Here is a 25,434-nt window from a genome sequence, read left to right on the forward strand (position 1 = left end):
TGATATTTATTTTTGGCTTCTTGTGCTGTGCTTTTCTCTTCCTCCAATGCTTTTTGAGCTTCCAACAGTTCTTTCTTCATGTTTTCATTCTCGTTTTCTGCCTGTTGTTTTCTCATCTTCTCTCCTTTAAGTTTGAGACCCACATGCAGTAATTCCTGCAATACTACTTCAGTTTCAAACTTTGAATTTTTAGCTTCTCCTCTTGATTTTTCTGCCTCTTCTTTTAATTTGACATTTTCAGCCTGTATCATTTGAAATTTCAAATGAATCAGCTGTACTGTATTGTGAGGTGAAGCACTCGCCGATCCTCTTCTCCATCTCCCTTCATTCATTTTGGCCTTTTAAACAAAGGAACCAACGTTTTGTAGAGGAGTGAAGTGAAGTTTTCGATGTTTCTTCGTCAACTGTCGTTTGTCCTGCACAGAGATGCTGCTGTAGATGTGTCTCTAGCTGTGTCTGGATACAATGAAACATGCTGTAACTAAGTGCTTGTGTTGCACAGTTCTACTAAACATTCCATTTCATGCATGCTCCGCCCACATGGTCAGGAATGTCAGGTGCTGCATCTCCAAATGCTGCTCCCGTTGCCTAGCAATAACAGCTGTTTACTTTTTGGGGTCTGGTTCATTGTTTAATAAAGAAAACATGTCCAAGTATTGGGTGCTGAGGCTCAGCGCATATTCTAGCCTGCTGTGTGGGTGGGCAGCTAGAAATCACTGGTGGGCAACATGAGTGAGGAGAAAACTGGAGCAGCCAAGCAGGGAGCTGCAGGTTGCTGGTTTGAGTCTCTGTTCAGATGCTGGTGTCTCCTCTCTCTGAGATGTCTGCAAACAGTCCCAGATAAAACAATAAGGATAATAAACAAACACGTGACTAAAATAACAATTATGACTCTGATGTGTTTCATGTGTAGCAGGATGGCCTCTATACAGCAGTCGCTGCAAGCATCCACATCGCCACACTTACGTTTCTTTAAGCAGGCGTGCTGGGCTCCTCCTAAGGAAAGTTTGAAACTTCATTTCCTTCATGCTGGTGAACTTTTTACCAAATATGTTCATCAAAGCTTCTCCATCACTGACAGGGATTGTTTGGATCTTCACACTCATCTCCACCAACCCTAAAAAATGAGTCTCACTTTGCTCATATAATGCCAGGAGTGTCTCCATATTCCACAAAAGTCTATGCAAACATGTAACAGTATCCCATATTCATAGAAATATTATTGATATTATAACAAAAGCTGTCACCAACACAATTGTCCCAAGTGCTTTTTTAAACAGGATTTTCAACCAGAGGATTTCCCTATAGCTTAATTTTTTTAATATTTTGTACACAACAACAGAATCATTTCAGAAAAACTCAAAATGACTGGTGTCAATATTATTTGCCCCACAAAAAAGGTCGAATATAAAACAATATTGCAAATATTGCACAGCTGAAAAAAAAAGCACTAAAGCTCAGTTGTTCCCGCCCTCCTTTGTCCTCCTGTTTCCCATCTGTAACGCTGGACCCAAGAAACATAAGCCGGAGCGAATATTACGACAGCAGAACTTTTATTTAATACTGTGGTTTTGCACTGGGACACAGACACTCCCGCTCTCTCTCACTTCTGTCACGTCCGCTCTCCTCCTCCGACTGTCACTGCCAACATATAAAGAGAGACAATCACTGACAGATCCCCAGCACACCTGTTCACCCCGCCCCTGCACCACCCCGGGACCTCACTGCGTCTTCCCTCCTCTGCAGCTGGCCAGAGACCACACCCACGCCACACCCTCCCTCTCCCCTCCAACGAGGAGTTTGATGGTGTTACGGATTCAAATATTGGGGATGGATACAAGAGGAAAAACCAAAATAACAACACTGGTCCGGCCGGGTTGAGTCAAACGATGATTTTAATGATCACACGCGTGGGAGATGGACACCGTACGCAGACAGCATCAGATCTCAAAATGGTGGAGCATCGATCAAACTCTTATAGCCTCTAGTGGCCCCCACCTAATCATAAAAGCCTAAACATTCACATTCTTTCTCTCACACGGCGCCTAAGCTACGACCTTGGCTCCCTGTTTATCTGCTCCTGCTGAGATGGGGCAGAAAACCTCTCCAGTATGTTCTGTTCTCTTGTAATCAGACAAATAAGGCGATGACTTTCTGCGAACAGTATTTCTTATAACTCAGCAGTATAATGCATCATAAAACAATATCATTCATTCACAATAAATCAGCAGTCTAATGTAATGCAAATCAGTTTAACAAATGCAATAGTTATCACCTTCTTCTAATTCAGGAGAATAATGCAAACTAAAACTACATAATAATTCACAATCTTTAATTAGGGGTCTAACATGGCATAAAATAATATTATAATCCCACACTGGCAAACTTCTCCCGATGTTTCCACTGAAGGGGTTGGAAGTTAAAAAACGCTGAAGGTTAGGTTTGGAGTAAATCATGGATGTGTGCACGTGTTTGTGTGCAGCTTGTAGTGCAAACGTGCGTGCAGAATTCATGCAGACATGTGTAACTGGTCGTTTTGAGGTAGGAAAGAGTGATGCGCGGTCAAGCTGGTAGTTGAAAGTGTCAGTCAGAGTAGAAGAGCATTGTGTAAAAATGCAAGTAATAACAGAAAAGTGCAAGTCATTAATCGCATCACCCTGAAAAACCTGAGTAAGGAGTGCAGCTCCTGATGAAAGGAGGAGCACTGAAAACCAGGAAATGGTGTTTCTGGAACAGTCTGATGACTGAAGCTGGATGTTTGAAGTCTCAGTGAACTGCTTGTCTTTTCCCCACAGCTCCTCCCTCAGCGATGTATATGGCTATATGTTATGAACAATGTGCTGATGTCCGTATCAGGTAACAAACAGCGTGACACAAACGGAGAACATTGTGTCCACTCGATAATATGCTGCTCTAAAAAGGCTCCATCCTGCAGGGAAGTCGGCCCAGCTTTACTCGCACAGCCTGCCAGCTCTGTTTGAACAGAAAGGACATCTGCACAAGAAACACAGCAGACTGTCGCTCAGCACCAACCGCCTCACTGAGCGGATCAGTCTCAGGTACGACACGCCATCACAGATGCAGGGAAACAGGAGCTGTAGGTGCAGCAGTATTAATTATGTGATGTATGATGCTACCACCTGATTTTGAGGAAGGAGGATACTGTAAACCCAATTTTGTCTGCTTGTTCTGACCTGGATATTCTCTGTTGGCCACAGAAAGTTTGCCATATCTGTAAAGATTCCTGACACTAAAGGTTGTAGGAGGTGCAGTGTAGGTAAGCAATGCAGAGTTACTCTGGTCAGTCTGTTTGTTCACGGAGAACAACTGCAGACACTTAGTCCTGCTCTCTCTGTTTCAGCAAGAAACCCATACACAGATAGCACATTTCTGTGCGGGGCTGTCCCATCTGGCCTGGTTTTACTCTTGTGGTATGAGCCTCTTCAGAAGTTCATGCATCTAAAGGTTTGTACAGATATGTCGAACTTGCCACCTGAATAAATGTCTTCCTTTCTAACTCTAACCCGATTTCCACAATGCAAACCAGCCATTAGACCTGAATTACATAAAAGTAGACAGACAGCACATCAGAATCTGAAGCTGAAGAATGTAATTGATTTTTTAATAACATATGCATACTTTTTATTCAAGCCCAACAAGATTTTAGAGACTTTAAACGTTGTACAAACGCCGTCCAAAAACACCAACAGCACCTTCTCTGGGTCCAAGCTCGTGTAACTGAATGGTTACCCAGAGGGCAGCTTGGGTTTAGTACGTTACCCAGTACATTTGCCAGCCAGGGTTTGATTCACAAACCTTCTGACTAGTAGCTGACCTGCTCCCCTCCTGAGCTACAGTCACCCCAATCTGACTGAAATCATGGAGCCCAAACTCTGATTTATGTTGGACACACTGACAATCCTCTGGTCCACAAAGTGCAGCATAGAGGTGACTGAAAAGAACAAATGTAAACGTAGTACTACAAACCATAACCACAGAGTCCAGGTGTGTTTGATGTTGCTGTGCAGACTGACCAGTGGAAACCTCTGCTCTCTGCTGGTCCACTCTGTGGAGGAGTAATGTATAATTAGCTCATGTTATGTCTGTCCACACACAGACACAAGCTAAAGGTCCATGAAGTGATGTTTGGATGGGTTCAGTCAATCAGATGACTGTCATGGTGAAGCTTTGCTAGTCCTGGTGATCCCACTGAGAATTAACATCTCAGTTTCCAGATGTCTGTAGTTTTCTGCTCAGTTTCTTTAGTCCCAACAGCTCTTACCATCTCCTGCGTAAAGCTTTCCTATGGGCAGAAATCTGTGCCATCAGAAACTGAATTTGAATAAGTTAAATTTGAATTTGAATTGCTCAGATTGAATCTGAATTCTAACTTGAATAAATGCTTTTGAAAACTGAATTTGAATTAGTCTAATTTGAAATTGAATTTATGGTTTGAAAATGATCATCACTAAATTGAAATTGAATTTTATATTTTGAAACTGCATTTTATCCTTTAAAAATTCAGCTCTCGAATAATTTCAGTTTCACTTCTCACCATTCAGTTTCAGTTCTACAATTCAATTTCAGTTCCAAAGTTCAGTTTTTTGGAACTTACATCCGGTTCCGGTTCAAGCGCAGATTAATAGAACTACGTTTTACTAGCGGACCGAAAGTGTTACTGACAGGAATCTACAGCGTCTTGAGCTGAATTAAGACTTCAGAAGTCATTCGTCATGTCGAATGACCAGCGGATGAACTCTCAGGTTGGTAATAAATGTATTACATGTACAAGAACAAGCGTCATGTTAACAAATGATAGCCGTACAGTAACTTTTATGCTTATTGTAGCTGTTAGCTAAAAAGGCTAATTTAGCTTAGTTTGCCCTGAATTCAGCTTTGACAAACAAATATGATCGACTGTTTCTAGTAGAATTCCAAAGTTGTCATCTTGTACCCTCTCAGAGTACCCCCTCTGTATGCTTGCAGAGACCCCTGCAGTAGGGAAACATGCAAAACGTTTCCCAAACCTTTGTATTTTAGCTTTATTTATGTCTTACACAGCATCCCAACTCTTTAGCTGACTTAATAACTTTAGCTAAAGTGAATAGTTAGTCTAATTCATTAGTGCAGCATTACTGCACTAATGAATTAATGCACTAATAATTTTTAAAGGATAAAATGCAGTTTCAAAGCAAATCAATTCATTTTCAAAATATAAAATTCAATTTCAATTTAGTGATGATCATTTTCAAACCATAAATTCAATTTCAAATTAGACTAATTCAAATTCAGTTTTCAAAAGCATTTATTCAAGTTACAATTCAGATTCAATCTGAGCAATTCAAATTCAGTTTCTGATGGCACAGATTTCTGCCCATACTTTCCCTCCATGCTCAGATGCCCTGGAACAAGGTGCTCTCTTTATATCAGTGACTGGTTTAAAGGGACAACTTGCAGTGCTCGCCAAACTTTGTGTCAGCAAAAGTAGTTCTAATGTTTCTTACATTTATTACATTTTTACACACACAAATCAATGAACGCAAAAACATAAACTTTCCAGATATTTTGTTTTACAATGTTACAAAACTCAGTTCACAACTACACAGTCTGATTTACAAGTACAAAATATTTATGACCACAGTTTGAGCCGATGTATGTCCCGAGTCTGTGGACTCAGTAGTTTTGTTTTGATTGTTATTGTCTTTTGTTACAATTTCATTCTGATTAAGATTTTCTAGTTCTGAGGTTTTGGTTTCTGTGTTCCCTCTGTACTGTGTTAGTATTGTGTCTCTGTGTTCACTTCCTGTTTTATTTTGACAGTGCCATGTCCTATGTTAGTGTGTCTACTTTTGCTTCCCCTTGTCTGGTTATGTCCAATGAATCCTGCTGTGTCTCCCTTTTCTCATTCCCTGATTGCTCTTTTGTGTATATGAGCCCTTTGTTTTCTCCTGCTTGTTGCTGGTTCGTCTGTGTTGTCTCCCCGTGTCTCCGTTTAAGGTTTCAGGTTAGTTTTTTAGTTTTTTCAGTAGAGGTTATCTTAGCTTCTGCACAGGCCATCTCCACTGCACTTCACCATTTCAATACAGCTCACTCACGTCACAGCAATGTCGGCATCTTGGGTCCTTTATTAAATTCAACATGGCTCGCCCCGCTAGCCGTGACATAAGATGTGAAAACAATATCCAAAAAACATGAGGGACAAACAGGGAATAGTTTTAAGGTGCAGGGCCAACAAACTGAGTCTAGCCATAAACTCAGAGTTGATTGAATTAGCATTTTGAATCTGAGTTACTTCAATCAAGTCTATGTTCACTTTGAGTTAAGATTATACGTGATTGATGTAAAAGAAAAAAGCCATCATCAGCAACTGATTCTGATTTAGCAGGTTTTCAAATCTAAACGGTACCCATCCCTAGCTGGCTGTAGTTAAACCTTTACTTAAAAAGCATCCCTAGACCCAGCTGTCTTAGCTAATTATATCTCCAACCTGACAATCCTTGAAAGAGTAGTTGGGGGGAGACAATCAGAGGGGCAGTGTGATGATCTTTGGTTACAAACTACCGCAGTCAAGTCCAGAGGTGGGTAGTAACGAGTTACATTTACTCCGTTACGTTTACTTGAGTAAGTTTTTGAAAAAAAATGTTAATGTTAATGTTAGCCATTTAAATATTAGCAGTTAGCTGAGGCCACAAGAAGAAGAGGCCCTAGAAGAACAATGGATGATAAGATTAGATTTTCAAGACTAGGCAGAGACGTGTTTTCCTTTACTGTCTCTTACAGAGGAGGGAGCAGATACCAGACGAGGTCACGGAGGTACGGGGAGGATTCGCAGCAGACAGCAAGACTGCCACGTCCATGCGAGAGAGCGATGGCTACGATAATCTCTGTTTTTGTCTCCCTATATAATGTTGTACAGCCCATTTGAGGGTTATCCTCTCTGTGAACCAGATGCTTGATTTCACACAGAGGTCCACCAACTCAATTTGATCAGTTATGGAACGATTTACCTCGACAGGCTCCTTCACTCGCTGCTTTTAAACCTCCTTTAAAACACACTTTTACTCCCTGACCTTTGACCCAGTGTGACATGTTGACTCACTACCTCAGACAGCTTAAAAATAGTCTTTTTGTTTTTTGGTGCTGCCTAAAAGAACCGTAAAATATCTGTCCTATATACAGTTATGTTCATATATTTTTGTACTACATCAGGAAACTCAAAAACATAGTTTTTAATATTTTAATCCTTATTTTTAAAACTGTTTTTGTCATTTTTCTTCTCCCATTGCATCAAAAATCATTATTTACACTGAATAAATGAGTCAGCAGCTCTCTTACATTGTTGCTGCAGATTCATTACTGAACCTTGGAGGGTTTTCTTTGGACCGGTCACTCCTCACAGACACACAGCTGGATGCTGCAGATCCTGCTCCATCCTCTTCCTCCATCTTCTTGATGTCAGGGTGGAGTTAGTCTGGGAGGCAAACACACACACTCAGAGGTGCTGTTGTACTGGAAGCATCACACTGACGGGTTTCTAAAGTTCTCATTGATCATTTCATGGAGTTTCTGTGGTAAACACTGTCCTGTGACGTATGTGTTATGGTGAGGGTCATGAGGGCTAACCAGCCCCACTCCTTACTCCTCATATTTCAGCCTGAAGCACAATAACAGCCTAAACCTAACCAGGAGGCTGTAACCTCAAAGGGACTTCATGGTTAGAAATAAAGGTTCAATGAAATGAAGCAGATCATAAAGACATGAGTTCCAGCTTTAAAAGAAGCATCCACACGATGACGGCACAGCAGAGGAGCACTTTCTCTAACACACTGATTCAGTTCCACTGACACAAGGACACACACAGGAAGGCACACACACACAAGCCTTTATAAGAAACAACACAATCATCTGCGCTTGACTTGTCAATCCAAGTCCTTAGCCCATGAGCCCGCGGTATCAGACCACAGATATTCCCTTACTTTGAAAAAATAAAGCCAGTTTTCAGAGCAGACCTGATGTTTATGCTACAGCCTGTTTACCAATATAATCAATATCAGATATCAGAGCAACAGAAACCTCGGTGATCAGGACGCTGGGACTGAGAACAGGAAGTGGCTCAAACGTCACAGTTTCATAACGTCACCCTGAACTCCACTCACCAAGGGCGTAGATTTGGCATGGACGGAAGGGACGTGTCCCCACCAATATCCAGCGATTATTGAATTGTCCCCACCAATAATTTGATCTCTTCGAGTAAAGAAAAACAAACCCGATAGTAAGAAAAAAACGATCTGTCAGCGTCTCATTCAGCGAGCGGAGCAGAAAAAGTTAAATTACGTTCTCTACTGGAGTCCTACGTCATGTGACAAATATGGCCAATGTGATTGGCTGAGCCTTTCAGGGAGCTCTGTTTAGTTTCAGCAGCGGCAAACCTGCGCTGCGAGGAGGAGAGGAGGATGGCAGCGCAAAGGAAGAACCTGGATATAAGAAATTGTTTTTCAAAGAAACCTGTAAGTCACTTAAAGTCAAGTTCACTCATATAATGTGTCCGTCACAATAACGTTACAGGCTATGCCGGGTTCTCACACAGCTGAATAAACTGCTGTGTGAAAACAGCAGTTTATTCGACCATCTACGCCAGCGTCCGGTTATATTTTAGACAGCAAGGAACAGACGGCAGGTGACGTAATTCTGAAGGCTAGACCGTCCAATTTCACAGTCGCTCATTTCCGGTCTACCCGGCTTTCGGAGGACCCGGCCCACTTAGACCACTAAGGCCGCGTCCTCAGGTGGACGCAGCCTCTGAAGTTGGACACCCCCGGCCTGTTTCCGGCTGGACAATAATAACAGTGACATTTAACTTATTTTATCCGATAAATAAACACTGTAAGTTTCAAGTTTTTTGTATATATATGTACATGTATTCCCCCCCCAGCCCCTTTCTCCCTAATTCTGAGGTCTCAAGGTTGGCAAGTAGGTGCTAGGCTTGGTCCACATCAGTCTAAAATTGTATGTAACCACGAATAATGTGATTCCATGTCCACCAGGAGAGACTGGACAGTATAGATGTAAAACAAATATGCCAGCAGTTCATTTCAGCTAACGAGAGGAGCAGGCATGTGTTTGTTGTGTGGGCATGTAGTCCATATCTGTTGCTGTAACAGTAGTTCATGTTTAGAGTTAAACATCCCAGCTCACTGATCTGATAGAGGGCAGTAGTGCCTAAAATGTTGCATAATGTTGCTGAGAGATCATTTACTTTGTGGTAATCTTAGATGAGTAGTTTTATGGACAAAACCCACCAGATCATTCAGTGTTCCCTTAGTGCTAATGTATCAGAGATGTTGGTGTACTATAGCTGAAGTAATGTTGTTAAGTCCTTAAAGTCATATTCTTTTATTGTCTTGACTGTATTTGAAGCTATTTTTACTTTTGTATGATACCTGATTTATATGGAATATGGCTGAAGTAAACTAAAGCCTGAAATACTTAGTCAGTCATTTGTTTAATAGTAATTTAACATTATATAATTCACATATAAAACTATGAATTGTAATTTTAAACGGTTTAAAAGCATGTAGAATAGCACATGTAGGCAAGTATATTTCTCCTCTTTTTATCAAGAAGCAAAAACAAAAAGGAAAAAATAAGAAACGGGGCAGGGGTCGATGGTTGAATCATCCGTCCCCACCAATGCCACAACCAAATCTACACCCTTGCCACTCACGGAATTTCTGTCGCAATTGTAGTTTTTAAAGTCCCGTGATGAAGGCGGGTCTTTCTGTGAATCCGCACGCTCATTGGCTAATAGCTCGAGATTGACACATCGTTATCCAATGAGCGTGCGGGAACTTCCGACATAAAGTTGTTTCCTTTGAAAAACCAAAGTCTGATTATTTTTGCCTCCACTGACGGAGCCTGTTGTTCCCGCCACAGAGACACAGTAATGTCAGAGCGGTGTTAACACTCACCCTGCCTCAGCACAGCTCTCACTCTCCTCCTGCTCTCTCACACTAAACGGAGGCTCAGCTAAACTCACTTCCTCTACTTACAGGAAACCAGCGCTCAGAGGAGCCGACCGGCCTCACATTTCACCCACAGACACGAACAGCGTGGAATTATTTTATGTCATAAGAAGAAACATATTCATGTAAACACTCACCTGCCTCAGCTCCACCTTCCTCCTCCTGCTGCTCTGAACGGAGGCTCAATACTTTCACTTTCACTGCTGCTCCCTAAACACAGAGGATGCTGGGACTTGTAGTTGTTTCCTTCCGGTGCGGTCTTCCTCTTTGTTTGTTTGTGTTTGTGTTCAAGTTATTTCGATCATGTAAACATCAACAGAACACGTGAAGCCACACAGAGTTTGTATGTCGAGGTGGGTAGGAGGGTTTGAGGGTTTGGGGAGGGGTCAGAGGGAAGAGGTCTCTCAGTCTTGACAATCCACATTGATGGCATTGCATCTTTCAACGTGTTTGTGGGTCGATTTGGATGCTCCAGGTGTGAGAGCAGCCACTCAGCCTCTACTGCAGATGTGTGTCACAAGTTCATCTAGTAGTAGGCTATGGCACTTGGCCACAGGTGGCAGCAGTGGACTGGCCTCCATTTGAGACTGCTCCAGCTGCTATGTGATAGTCCAGCTGCAAACTGAAGATCATATGCAAGTTTTGGAAATTAAACTGTACAATATAAAGCGCCTTGAGGCGACTGTTGTTGTGATTTGGTGCTATATAAATAAAATTGAATTGAAATTCAGAATATTCTTAACTTAGCTTTAAAACCAACCCAATCTAACTCTCCTCCACACTCATAAACAAAGACAAACCAACTGACACATCTGAGTCCCTCACTTTCTTCAATCCACTCACTCTCACAAGCTCCACTTAGTCACACTGGCTGTTTATTACTAATTACTATTGTCTCCCTAGAAACACTTCAGTTTTCTTTTTTCCTACTTGTGTTTTCTTTTTTCCTATTTCAGTTGTGTTTTTTGTGCTTTTGCAGCGTTTTTTTTTATTGCTGGTGTTTTCTTAAGTTGCAGTCCGTTTGGCCTCTCAGGGCCACCGTAGATATAGGCCAAAAATAAATACATAACATCATTTCAATCACTTTAAAGGTTTATTTGCAAGACACAAAAACAGAAAAAATTAAAAGTTACAAATGTATTGTGCATGAAACAGGAATTCAAACGTGGCTCAGATGTGTGTCACAAGTTAATCTGGCTGTAGGCTATGGCACTTGACCACAGGTGGCGCTAATTGACTCGTCTCCATTTGAGTGCACACAAAGTAAACTGCACACTTTAGTTGTGAAGCGAAAACGCTGAAATCGCAGTAATAACACGTACGAGGGGAACGATAACGAAGACAAGATGCTCCTGATCGTTACTCTTGCTGTCCTGTGAACAGCATCGGCGTGGTGTTAATTGTTTGCTTTTGTTTTGGCGATCGCCCCGTGAATGAGAATATGACCAGGTAAACCCGCGACATTTTTAAATAGTTTGTCGTTCAACAGCAACAAGACTGACGGAGTGTGTTTGAGGAAACCTCACAAATGTCACAGATGAAATATTTGGTGTTTATTTGCTGGTTTGTCGGTAGCAGCTCCTTCAAAGTAAGTCTACCACACATCTGTTTGACCAACACCAGTTGATTTGGATCACCGGTCCAAACAATTTGAACCATTGTTATGTTACCTTTTGTGTTGAGTTTGACTGATATTTGCTGGATAGCAAATGTTTTAAAGCTGTGCAACCTTTATCTGTACATAGCAGTTAAACTGTTTAGATCAATCTTTATTGATAATATACATTATTTATTTATGAATTACTGTGTACACAAGAATAAGTTAATGTATTAAGATAAACTGGCTGAAATTTTTGTATTACTCTTGTGATTTTTTTTTTTTTATTGGCCCTGTTTAGTTACAGGCCAGGTGACCCTTTAGGGGTTTAAAATGCCGAGCCAATGAACGGCAGGGAGCAGGAATCTTTCTTCACTGAAGCTTCCACTTCCACGGGTCTGGTAGGAAGTTGTCCAAGCCAACAAAACAAACAGACAAAAAATCCATCTATCAATCACCTGGATCACCTGTTGAGAAAGAAAAAAGAGAAAACAAGCAAACAAAAGAGAGCAATATAATAAACAACATCATCGCGATGATCTATGTGAATATAACTGTAAATACTAAATATTGAATATTATTGTGCAGCACGTAAGATCGACAGCGCACAGTGTGCTTTGAGGTAGCAGCCAAAATGCAAGGCAAGTTTATTTATATCGCACAATTCAACAACAAGGTGATCCCAAGTTCTTTACAGAACATTAAAAAACAAAAACAGATAAAAAGCATGATTTAAACGTGACGTGCCCGTGAGCTCCGCCGGCAGCCAGCTGTGCCAGAGTGACCGAGCCCCAGGCTGAGAGGCCAAAGGCACCCCACCCCCGAAGGAGCCCGAGCGAGCCCCAGGCTCCAGGCCCCGACAAGCAGTACCTGGACGCCCATCCCCGGACACAAAGAACCACCAATGCACCGATGTCTGAAGGCGTCTTCCACTGGCAGGGGGAGTGGTGGGGGGAGATAGGCCTCCATACCTTGGAGGGCCTGAGATGTCCCCAGAGAGGTGGCGTCTGATACCCGACCTGACATATGGACACAGACAAACAGGCACACACAGATACAAACATCCATTCCCACCCTCATGCTCTCATATGCAATTACTCAGCAGCAGGTAAGCGCATAGCCCCTCCTGGTAGCCCTCAATGTCTACGTGGATTTAAAATTGAGAGGTGGGCAACGGCGCCAGGGGTGAGGTTGTACACCCTGATGTGATTCTGATCTTGGAAACATTAAAGACATTCATAGCCAGACTGCTGACTTTGTGTTTTTATTCAGTCGCCTAACAGAAGTGCAGTGAGAAACGATTTACCCCATCCTGATTTCTTAGCTATTTGCATATTTGCCACACTTACGTGTTTCAGATCGTGAAGCAAATTTTTATGATAGATAAAGATGACCAGAGTCAGTATAAAATAAAGCTTTTACATGTATTGCTGGGAGGTCAGCAGCTCCCTCCACTGCTTGGCCCTCTGTGAAAAACAACTGGGATCCAGCTTCCCTGTGATGCTGAATTATATAAGCGGAAGAAAATAGATAGAAGGATGGATGATTGTATTTTGTGTACAATCATTGAAGTGTAAAAAGGGTTGGCCCTCCGTGGTGCCCTAAGCAAAGTTTGATTTTTGGGGCCCTTTAATAGTGCCAATAATAGTGATTAATGATCACCTACTATAAATGTATTTCATTTTCTAATGTTGATGTTGTTGTAATCCACAGTGAAAAATGTCATAAAAACAGATAACAAATTTGCAACTTTCATGAAAAATGTTTTCATTAATATTTAAAAAAAAAACTAAGCAAAACACCTCCCCCTGCTGGCCACACAGAGAAACAATAGATAAAACCTGAGAGCTGCACAGTTGCAGCAGTGTGGTTTACGTCATTCTGTTGTCAGCCTGTTTTACACATCGGTGGTTTCTTATTGACGTGTAAAAAGATCTGAAATCGTAGTAAATTCAGCTGCTATTGTGGGCTGGGGATGATTTACACTTAACATTTTAATAACTGGGTATTGAATGTCAGAGGCCCAATGTTCCCTCTAATTTTTCACGTGTCTGAGCGAACACACAAACTCCCTGAGCGGTTCCTTGGACCACTGTGAGCGACATCAGACGTGTGCACTGTGGTCACACCGGCATCGAATCCATCCAAGTTTCATGGTTTATTAAAATAATCAAATTACAGCGTTTACATTTATGTTAGACTACTTTTAATGAACTGCTTCAGCCCATTTACAATGAAAATGTAAAAGAAATCTTGTTCATGACCTGTGTAGTATGTTAACACTATTGGAAGTAAAAATAACTTGAACTCCAATTTCGAAAACACAACTTTCTTATTTTGTTTTTATAAAGCTCTGACTTGTATTATGAGTCTGTGGTCTGGGAGAGAGTCTGTAACTCTCTGTCTGCAAAATACAGCATATAATGACCAAAGCTGGGCAATCAATCAATCAATCAATCAATCAATCAATCAATCAATCAATCAATCTTTTTTTATAAAGCACTTTTCATACAAAAAAAGTAGCACAAAGTGCTTTACATGGTTAAAAGCAGCCCACCCCACCCCGCCCTCCAACTAACCACACTCTCATTAACATAAACGATCATGAATACACACATCTCCCCCCCTCCCACACACACGCACGCTTAAAGAGTAAAATTGGGCTGGGTACACATGAGCCAAGTGAGGAAACACTATCACAGGGAGCCGTCTGCACCGGGAGCCTCCAGGCTGGGCACACAGCAGGAGGGAGGCAAAGAAGCCCCCCAGCCAGGCTGAGAGGACCCCCAGAGCCCCAGCAGCCACGGTCGATCACAGCCCCGGTGCAGAGAGCCCCCTCCGAGGAAACACTGGAGATATGACACAATAGGATATATACAGGGTAAAAAGTAAATAAGAACGGGATACAATATAAATATAAATATAAATAGAGTAAGAAGATAAAAAATGAATAATAATAAAATCAATAAATATTAGGTAAAACCTAAATTAATAAATAGAATAACAGGGTAGAATAAATGAGCATAAAATAAATAAACGTTAGGTGAAAGCTAAATTAAAAAGGTGGGTCTTGAGCCTGTTCTTACAAACATGTACGTTCTCTGCGGCCCTGAGCTCCTCTGGCAGGCTGTTCCACAGACGAGGACCATACCACTGAAAAGCTGCCTCTCCGTGAGTATGTGTCCTGACTTTGGGAACAGTCAAAAGGCCAGTGCCAGAGGACCTCAAGGTCCGCGAGGGTTCATATGGTAAAAGCAGATCTGAGAGATAAGCCCAAGACCATTAAGACATTTAAAAACCAATAAAAGAACTTTAAAATCGATCCTGAAACACACGGGGAGCCAATGCAGCGATTCTAAAACCGGTGTAATGTGGGCCCGCCCTCTGGTCTTCGTCAGCACACGAGCTGCAGTTTTGTAAAAGTTGTAAGGGTGATATATTCTTTTTGGGGAGACCAGAGAGCAGGGCGTTACAGTAATCAATGCGACTGCTAATAAAAGCATGCATCAACATCTCCGTGTTGGCCCGAGAGAGAATAGGGCGGACTCTGGCTATATTCTTTAAATGATAAAATCCCATTTTGGTTACATGTTTAATATGTGGGATAAAACCAAGCTCAGAGATAAAAATAACACCCAGGTTTTTCACTTGTAGTGAAGGACATAGTGAAAATGCCTGTAATTTAGACAAGAGTTTCTCTCTCTGAGCCTCAGGACCGATGATTAAAACTTCAGTTTTGTCCTGGTTAAGCTGTAAAAAGTTTTCTGCCATCCAAGATCTTATATCTAAAATACAGTTAAAAAGGGCATCCATTGGTCTGGTGTCATCGGGAGACACGGAGATGTACAGCTGAGTGTCATCCGCGTAACTGTGGAAGTTCACTCCATGCCTCCTGATGACACCGCCAAGAGGGAGCATATACAAATTAAAAAGTACAGGGCCTAAAACCGACCCTTGGGGCACACCACATGTCATTTTATGGATCTTAGAGGAGCAATTAATTATATAGTTACTTCTTCAAAAAAGTTACTCAGTTTGGCAAACAAAGTTTTTTGCAGCTATTTTTTTAAATGCAGCCAAGGCATTTTTAAATAAACATTTCAAACTATTTACAGAACAATCAGCTGTTCTGCATCAAATCTGATGCCACACAAATTATTTGTGTCACTCCAAAAATTTATTTCTGTCCACTATGAGATGAAGGAGAACAACAGCCTGATACCTGCAGGCCTGACAGCAGGAGATGTATCACTGCTGTAACACCTGTAGCATTCAGCAGTCGCCTCATTGTTCTGACGCACACAACAAAACTATTGACTACACTACACACTAACTACACAAGATTTGCGCTAAACGTCGCAAATCTCTCACATCTCAAAGCACCGCCGTCACTCCTAAAACTTCCCCCGTTTCTTAACAACTAGATGCCACGTTGCCATATCATTTTTTGATTGGTCGACATGGTACTTTTTTGGACGAATAGGAAAGGCAGAGGGGGAGGGGTTTGTTTTTGCTCACAGGTGGAGAGCGCTTTCGAGACTTTTTTCTTATAAAACGCCTATTTAACCGTTTCTTCCTGCAGTAAATATAAACAACCAGTATTCAGGAAGAAAACCAAACATTGCATATTTTTTTATCACAACTCTGGTTTTACGTGGCCGATCAACACAATTTAAAAACTGGTATAAAGTCCCCAATTTTTCCGTCAGTTGTTCCGTCTGTCCTGCTCACATCTCCAATGGTTGTACACGTTGTCATTAACGTGGCTTCACTCCACATCAGCCACGCCGCTTTGCCAGCTAAAACACCGGTGTCGGCACATAAGGACGCTGTCATAGCCTGTCAACAAGGTTGATTGGCTGCGCATATACGCATCATTGGCTGGACTATGGGATAAGGTGGCATCGTTCCCATATGGGAGCAGCCAGTCACTTACTGACTAACACTGCAAAACAGAATTTCAATTCAGGTTAGATTTTTTTTGTGCGCAACGCAGAATTTCTGTGTGCAGAGACTGTGCCAGCAGTGCGCAATTGCGCACGTGCGCAGCTTAGAGGGAACATTGCACTGCAGTGAAAACTGATGTTACTGATCACGAGAGAGGAGCATATGTTAGTGACAAGTTTTTGTGTTGTGTCCCACCTGTATCTACCCAGACCCTGTGGTCTATATCATGAGCACCTACACATTAAACAACTGTAACATTATAATGGCTTCAAGCTCAGGCAATGATGCCGACATGTTACTTCCGGTCGAGTGAACGCTGGCGCTTATTTTTTAAGTTGCTGACGACAATTTAAATCAAGTATCTAAGACGCGACCCTGTTTTGACTTGTTTTCGCAATATTTACGGGCTTCTATTGCTTGCGCTGCAGCTGTCAGCTGGTTGTTCGGTCCCTCGGTTTGTGTTCAGTGCTCGGCCCTGATTAAGATGCGGATCCACAGGGTGTTGGTGTGGCTCGTGCTCACCTGGGGTTTTTTATCCATCATTCATCACCCGGCGACAGCTCTTCTCCAGTACTCTGCTACGGATCTTTTGCGGCTCCGTTTTTGCCTGGCTGTCTCTCCACCGGTGGCTTTATACATCGCCTTCCAGCCCCGCCGCAGGTATATCCACCGAGGGCTTCGGCGGAAGTTCAACATCAGTGACACTAACTCAATATTTTCCATCTGGTCAAAAACGCGTCGTCCTCCCTGCAAGACTGACCGGGCTGTTGACCACAGTGTGCTGGCCTACCTGGCTAGATCAACTAAGCCTACTGTCAGGCATGGTAACTCCAGCATCAAGTTTGGTCTATTAAACATCCGCTCTCTCACTGGTAAGGGACATCTTGTCCATGATCTCCTCTGTGATCGTAAGTTGGACTTTCTTTGTTTGACTGAAACATGGCAACTGCCTGATGACTTTGTTTCTCTCAACGACTCCATCTGAGTTTGTTTACACCTGTCAACCTCGCATCTCGGGGAGGGGCGGAGGTCTCGCGATAATTCACCGGAGGCACTGGAAAGTGCTCCCTGTCTCTGCCCCTCCCTCCCATTCATTTGAATACACTGCACTACAGCTCCCTGGATCTACCCCCACCATCATATGTACTGTTTATTGGCCACCTAAGCCAAACAAGGAGTTTTTAAATGAATTTTCTGCTCTTCTCACTCATTTTTCTGTACTTTCTCCAAATCTGATCATTACTGGTGACTTCAATATTCATATGGACAATAATAAAATCCCTCTTTCCAGAGATTTTACCTCCTGCCTCGTTAGCACCTCTCATAACCAATATTATTCATTCCTCCCTGAACACTGGGATTGTTCCTGAAGCACTGAAAAAGGCTTCTGTTATTCCAACTCTCATAAAGCCTGGTGCAGACCCCAATAACTTTGATAATCTTCGCCCTATATCAAATCTCCCCTTTATTTCAAAAATTCTTGAAAAAGTTGTCGCCGCCCAGCTTCATTCACATCTCAATGACCATAATCTCTATGAACAATTTCAATCTGGTTTCCGCCTCAATCATAGCACAGAAACTGCTCTGTTAAGAATTACCAATGACCTTCTGATGGCAGCTGATTCTAGTCTCCTATCCATCCTCATCCTTCTTGATCTTAGTGCGGCGTTTGATACCATTTCTCACAATATTCTCCTGAACCGGTTAGCTTCCATTGGTATTAGTCATACCCCACTTACCTGGTTTACCTCCTATCTCTCAGACCGCACTCAGTTTATCCAACTTAAATCCCATTCTTCAACTCTCTATCCTGTTTCTGCTGGTGTGCCCCAGGGTTCAGTATTGGGGCCTCTTTTATTCATTATTTATATGCTTCCTCTTGGTTATATATTCCGAAAATATAATATAAATTTTCACTGTTATGCTGATGACACCCAGCTCTCTTCTAAACCCAATTCATCCCTCCCACCTACCTCCCTCTCAGACTGTCTTATTGAGATTAGATCCTGGTTCTCCTCCAATTTCCTCAAACTTAACAGTAATAAAACTGAAGTTTTACTTGTTGGTACACCATCTATCTTAACCAAATCCCACAGTTTTTCCATTAACATTGAAAATTCTCCCACCCTTCCCTCCCCTCAGGTTAAGAGTTTGGGTGTCATACTTGATAATACTCTTTCATTCCAGTCTCACATTAATTACATAACCCGGTCTGCTTCCTTCCATTTACGTAATATTCACCGACTCCGTCCCTTCCTTACTCCCCATGCTGCTGCCATCCTTGTCCATAGTCTTATTACGTCCCGTATTGATTACTGTAATTCCCTCCTATTTGGTCTCCCTAAAAGGTCCCTTCATAAACTCCAACTTCTTCAAAATTCTGCAGCTCGGGTCATAACTTGCACTCCGTTAAGTGCTCATATTACCCCAGTTCTTCAGCAGCTTCACTGGTTGCCCATAGAAGCCAGGATAAATTTTAAAATCTTACTTCTTACATACAAGTGTATCCATAAATCTGCTCCTTCATATTTGTGTGAGCTGCTCCATATCACCACTGTTTCCCGCCCTCTCAGATCATCATCTGCTATTCATCTTACTGTTCCGTCCTCACACCTTATTACTATGGGGAACAGAGCTTTCAGTCGCTCTGCTCCTCGGCTCTGGAACTCTCTTCCTCCTGCACTAAGAAATATTGACTCCCTCTCCGTATTTAAGACACAGCTCAAAACACATCTGTTTAAACTGGCTTATTTGCTTTAATGCTGATTTTATCTTGTCATGCTCTGTTTTGTAATTTTAACTTATTTTATGTATTTTATGACTACTGTTCCTTTTATTAATTGTTTTTTGTAAGGTGACCTTGGGTTTCTGAAAGGCGCCCTCAAATAAAATGTATTATTATTATTATTATTATTATTATTATTACTGAGGCCTGTGGGGCACTATCAGCCACTGAGACAACAGACAAATTTCAGTGTTTTAACATATGAATATTCAATACTTAAGGGCTACTTGTTTAAATAATGGAGGTGAACGATACATCATAATTTTACATGATAATATCACAGATGATAGACTCAATGAATAGATTTTAGGTAGATGCTTGTGCATTCTTAAAGTCTGATATGTTGAACTGAACTGAGTGTGTCAGCTGTTCAAAGCCTCTCCCAGTCAGTGCTGCTGTCCATGCCTGTCTTACTGCACATGGTGTTATTAGCACAAACACTTTAAAGGTGAACATTTAGGACTTACTGCAAATGTTACTATGTCAAAGTTACTGTGACTCAAACAGAGGAAATTTTGATTTTTTTATTTCCACACCTCATTTATTTAAAAGTATTTAATAGCATATAACACCCAAAATATGCTTCGGTTCACATTTAACTCCAGAAAATCATCAATCAAAACATGGATATTACCTGACCACAGATTCGTGGTGACGTCACTGCTCTTTTAACTGTTTGGTGTCTTTGCTTTGTTTGCTGGTTGTAGAAATGGTTTATATGAGCTTTGAGCTGAGATTCAGAGGTTTCTGTGGACACTGCTCATGTCGGCACTTATATTTCTGACCTTTTCTTATAACCGATTAAACATGATCTCCTCCCTTTTGCCCCCATTTTTGGTGGTGTAGGTACAAATGATCAGGCATGACATTCTCATCATAAATAAGATACTGCAAATAATTATTTCTGCATTTGTGCGATTGAAGTGAATTGAAAATGTGTATGAAAAGATACTGTTTTAAAGATTTGGCCTAAATAATTTTGGAGTGAATGAGTCTAAACATGATGACCTAACTAGATACCCTGACATACATACACACACACACACACACACACACACACACACACACACACACACACACACACACACACACACAGTATACTTCAAGAACAGTTTCCCGTCTAAAAATCTGTTTTCTGCATTATTCGCTTGTTCGTTACGCATAAGACCTCCGTTGTTTACAGCGCTGTCAGCCACTGATTTTTCCCTTTAAATACTTCCGAAAAGAAAACCTAATTTCTGCCGTTCGATAGGCTACTAAAATAATTTAAACTTTTTAACATTATGCAAAATTGCAAAACGCTTAGGTGTGTCTCTAATAAAACCCCTGTAATTTGCTCTGCTTCAATTCAGCAGCATCAGGTAATGTTCATTTGTTGATTAATGGTTTTCTTTCGGTTTTGATCTACTGCTGAATATTTTTATAAAATCGTTTTTCTGTTTTAGCCTCAGCTATGTTGACACAAAGGCATCTGGTGTGATGCTTACACATTAGGTAAAGTCTCGAAAGTGTCAGCTTTCTTTTTATAGTTATAAAAATATGCAAATGTACTGATCTATGATCTGAATTATACTATTGACTGACTGTCTGAGGCTAACAGTTACACCAAAACTCTGTCCTGATAGTTTCCACTTTCTCTTTTGTATCACACATACTGAGACAATATTCGGGTTAAATAACCATGAAAACAATTTATTTATTCAGTTTAGAGGTTTACACATCATTATAATCACAGAGCCCGCTTCACTTGAATTGTCCACTTGATGGCGCAGTAGAGCAAATGAATCATCACAATGCTTCGAACCATGAGTCGACCAATTGGGTGGAAAGCTTCAGTTCATCATGAGGCTTCATCTCACCATCACTACAAAGAAGCCAAAACCCCTGCGTGACGACCCACTGCACCCTGCCTTCCTTTTGGCTCATGTGTGTCTTGTTTGCAGGTAATGGAGAGGCGGAGTTCCCGTTTACAATCAGTGACACTGGCAACACCTGGGCCAGTGTGCCAGGACTCTATATGAAAAGCCTTTAGGGCATAGTTTTAGTTGGCTCCGAGACACCAGGTTTGACTTTGGCTGTGTTAGGTTTGGTTTACTTTTGGCACTACTACATGCATCATCTTCCACTCATCCATTCCTTCACACACTACTAATGGTACTGATTACACACGCCACTGTTTGTTTTTGACAGTAGGGTTTCTTTTCTGTTGTATTTGTTTTAAAAGAATAAAGCAGCTTGGAATACATTCCTAACCATGTCTGGGGTTTTCTTTGTCATGACCATATGGCCCGGTTCATGACACCCTGTTTTTCAGGCAGAGGAGAAAAAGAGGGGCTCGGTGTAAGATAAAGAAGCATTTTTTTTTAACTGTGAATCGTGCAAAGCTACTCTAGTAGAGTCCAAGAATAAGAATATCATGTTGAAAATGAACATGAGGATGATCAAAATGCATTTCCTCCAACAAATACATACTATAGAGAGCGGAGCTGCTTCATCATTTAAAAAACAAAACAAAGAAAACAACGTCTTTGGCTGAGCACAAACACAAGCGCTCAGGAATCAGATTAACCAACAACAGACAACAGCCAAGATTTGTTTCAACAACTCAGAGTAAAGAGTAATTAGCTAACACTGTAACTGTTGGCCAGTAAAAATCCACATTTGCTAACTTTCACATTCAGCAGCTCATTAAGACACTTCAAATAAATCTAATTAAGACATTTAAATGTTGGTTGTATTTTCCTTCCCGATACATGTGAAAGGTTAAGACTTACATCTCCAAATGTAGTGGAACTGATTTGAACCAGAGGACTCAGCCACACTGTTACTATGTACTGCATAAACATGTTGTTTTTTGGTTTTTTGGTTTTTTTTGCCTGTCCCGTTTGGTTCTTTTGCCATCAGAATTATTGTCTAAAGGCGAGGAAAGATGCCCAACGGATTTACTTTATCAAATTGACCATCCCAGCCTTGCCGTAATGGTCTATTTGATTCACCTTTTATTGTTTATTTTATTTATTTATTTATTTTCACTTGCTAGATACGGGACAGACTTGAATGAGGAAAAGAAAAGGGAGAAAGGAAGAGGGGGAAAAAACAGCGGAGAAGAGGGACGGGGATAAAGGGCAAAAAAACAAAAACCAACTAAATAAGCAGACAAAAAAAAATGCATCTATCAATCACCTGGATGACCTGTTGAGAAAGAGAAAAGAAAACAAACAGAAGAAAACGAGAGCAATACAATAAACAACATCACAATGATATATGGGAATATAACAGTGAATACTAAATATTAAACATTATTGTGCAGCACGTAATATCGACAGCGCACAGTGTGCTTTGAGGTAGGAGCCAAAGAGGGTGTAGTTTGTGTGTGTGTGAGCACCCGTGTGTACACCTGTGAGCATGAATGCGCTTGTTTTTAAAAGGTTCCTTCATGTAATGATCTGCTAGAGGGTGGGGGGGCCACAGCTCCGTCCTCCAGGGCATGAAGCAGGTATGGAGGAGATCAAGACTCCAGACATCCAGAGGCCCCCAGAACACAAGAGACCAAGGAAGACCAACAGAGGGGCAGCCGCGCCACTGTCCCAGAAAGAGCTGAGGAGAGTCCCAGATGAGGAGTCACTCAGCAGCCGCGGAGCAGAAGCCAGGGGGGGTTGCAGTGACGTGCCCGTGAGCTCCCCGGCAGCCAGCTCGGCCAGAGTGACCGAGCCCCAGGCCGAGAGGCCGAGGGCACCCCACCCCCGAACTGGCCCGAGCAAGCCCCAAGCTCCAGGTCCCAACAAGCAGCCACCAAGGAGTGAGCTGGTGTGTACCTGGGCGCCCATCCCCGGACACAAAGAACCACCAACGCACCGATGTCTGAGGGCGTCTGCCACTGGCAGGGGAAGTGGTGGGGGGAGATAGGCCTCCATACCTTGGAGGGCCTGAGATGTCCCCAGAGAGGTGGCGTCTGATACCCAACCTGACATATAGACACAGACATACAGGCACACACAGATACAAACATCCATTCCCACCCTCATGCTCTCATATGCAATTACTCAACACTCAACCAACGTGGAGACAGACATAGAGAGACACTGTACACACAATCACACTCCCCAAGCGTACTCTAAGCCCCGGGTCTAGGTACCCTTGCCCCTGGAGGGGGAAACTGCACCCAGACCCAGGTGGTGTAACCCTTTTCCCTGCGGTGGGGAGAAGCAGACCGCCCCGACTCCGCAGCAGCTGGGAGGCCCCACATTCCAGACCCCAGTCGGACGGCCAACTCCTCCTCCTGGCCCCCCGCTCCAGCAGGTCGTAGAGAACGGGGGTGTGAGAAGACTCCAAACCTCCCTCCGCCCGCTCATATGTAGTGTTGATGCATGTGTGTTCTAAGGTGCATTTAAAACCCAGGAGGGCATGGAGCTACCTGCCAGAGAGAAGCAGGTAAGCGCATAGCCCCTCCTGATAGCCCTCAGTGTCTACGTGTATTTAAAATTGAGAGGTGGGCAACGACGCCAGGGGTGAGGTGTACACCCTGATGGTCTTTTGAAGTCCGTGTAGCGTGCCCACCCCCAAGATCCTATATGTATGTGTTATGAGAGTGTGAGTAATGTGAATGTCTAAGTTGTGAGATAAAATTGAGGCACAGACAGCCAGAAGGGGACAGAGGGGGGGATGCCTCCCCTGCACCCTGGTGACACACCCTTACCCCAAGGCCCTGCATGTGTGGGTGATTGTGGTGGAGCGGGAAGAGGGAGGCAGCTGGAGATGGGGAGGGAAGGAAGGGAGGGGCAAGTGACCCCTCCCTGGGGCCAGCTCCCCCGCTGCATAAGCATGTTTACCGATGAAGGTAAACCAGATGCTGTCCTGACTGTGTGATTAAATTCTGTGCTGAAAGCATCAAATCATTTTAATGATTAACTTGCTATGAGAGGTTTTTACTCCAAGTCTGACTTTTTCTGGGTTCATAAACCTTTTTCAGGGTCAAATTCAAGCACTTTGTAAGCACGTTCAATGTCCAAGTTCAAACTTTTCCAGCACATTACCAAAAAAAGGATGCATATTTCACTTCATCACCTCAGTAAGACCATGTCAAAGGCCAAATTAATAAGTCTTCTCATCAGATATTGATGCTTCTTTCTTATGTGACACAAAAAATAGGAGGAGACAGATCTTGGCTTGTGTTGTTTTTTAAGTTAATTCAAAACTAACTGTAAGACGCTTAACTACATTGCAGTCTGTGTTGTTGAAGTCCTAAATTATCACCTCTAAAGTGTTTGTGCTAATAACATCATGTACAGTAAGACAGGCACAGAGAACAGCACTGACTGGGAGAGGCTTTGAACAGATGACATACTCAGTTCAATTCAACACTTTAGACTTTAAGAATATAATCCACCCACTGTTATCATCTTCAATGCCCTGTACCAACACAGAGCAGAGCAGCTATCTGAACGCTACAGAGGTCGATTATCTTGTTAATAATTTTACCTCCTCACTACGTACGACTCTGGATACTGTAGCTCCTGTGAAAACTAAGGCCTCAAATCAGAAGTACCTGACTCCGTGGTATAATTCTCAAACACGTAGCCCAAAGCAGATGACTCGTAATCTGGAGAGGAAATGGCGTGTCACAAATTTAGAGGATCATCATTTAGCCTGGAGAAATAGTTTGTTGCTTTATAAGAAAGCCCTCCGCAAAGCCAGAACATCTTACTATTCATCACTGATTGAAGAAAATAAGAACAACCCCAGGTTTCTCTTCAGCACTGTAGCCAGGCTGACAAACAGTCAGAGCTCTGTTGAGCCAACCATCCCTTTAACGTTAACTAGTAATGACTTCATGAACTTCTTCACAAATAAAATTTTTATCATTAGAGAAAAAATTACCAATAATCATCCCACAGATGTAATATTATCTACAGCTACTCTTAGTACCATTGATGTTAAGTTAGACTCTTTTTCTCCAACTGATCTTTCTGAGTTAACTTCTATAATTACTTCCTCCAAACCATCAACGTGTCTTTTAGACCCCATTCCTACAAAACTGCTCAAAGAAGTCCTGCCATTAATTAATTCTTCGATCTTAAATATGA

General features: G+C 42.1%; 1 long non-coding RNA gene across 2 annotated transcripts; it reads right to left on the minus strand.

Annotated features, from left to right (window-relative positions):
* Positions 1 to 1,487: 1,487 nt before the first annotated feature.
* LOC146391693 (uncharacterized) lies at positions 1,488 to 10,421 on the minus strand. 2 transcript variants are annotated; one of them, XR_014799951.1, is made up of 4 exons: positions 10,160 to 10,421; positions 7,336 to 7,471; positions 3,988 to 4,066; positions 1,488 to 1,641 (listed from the first exon to the last, which is right to left on the minus strand). It is a non-coding gene; the product is annotated as an uncharacterized LOC146391693 (long non-coding RNA). The 2 variants fall into 2 exon arrangements; XR_014799950.1 differs by lacking the exon at positions 1,488 to 1,641 and having other exon boundaries at positions 3,271 to 4,066; positions 10,160 to 10,413.
* Between the last annotated feature and the right edge of the window lie 15,013 nt (positions 10,422 to 25,434).

Source organism: Perissodus microlepis, chromosome 3, assembly GCF_051167445.1.
Source record: "Perissodus microlepis isolate ML-2025 ecotype Zambia chromosome 3, ASM5116744v1, whole genome shotgun sequence".
Taxonomy (NCBI): Eukaryota; Metazoa; Chordata; class Actinopteri; order Cichliformes; family Cichlidae; genus Perissodus; species Perissodus microlepis.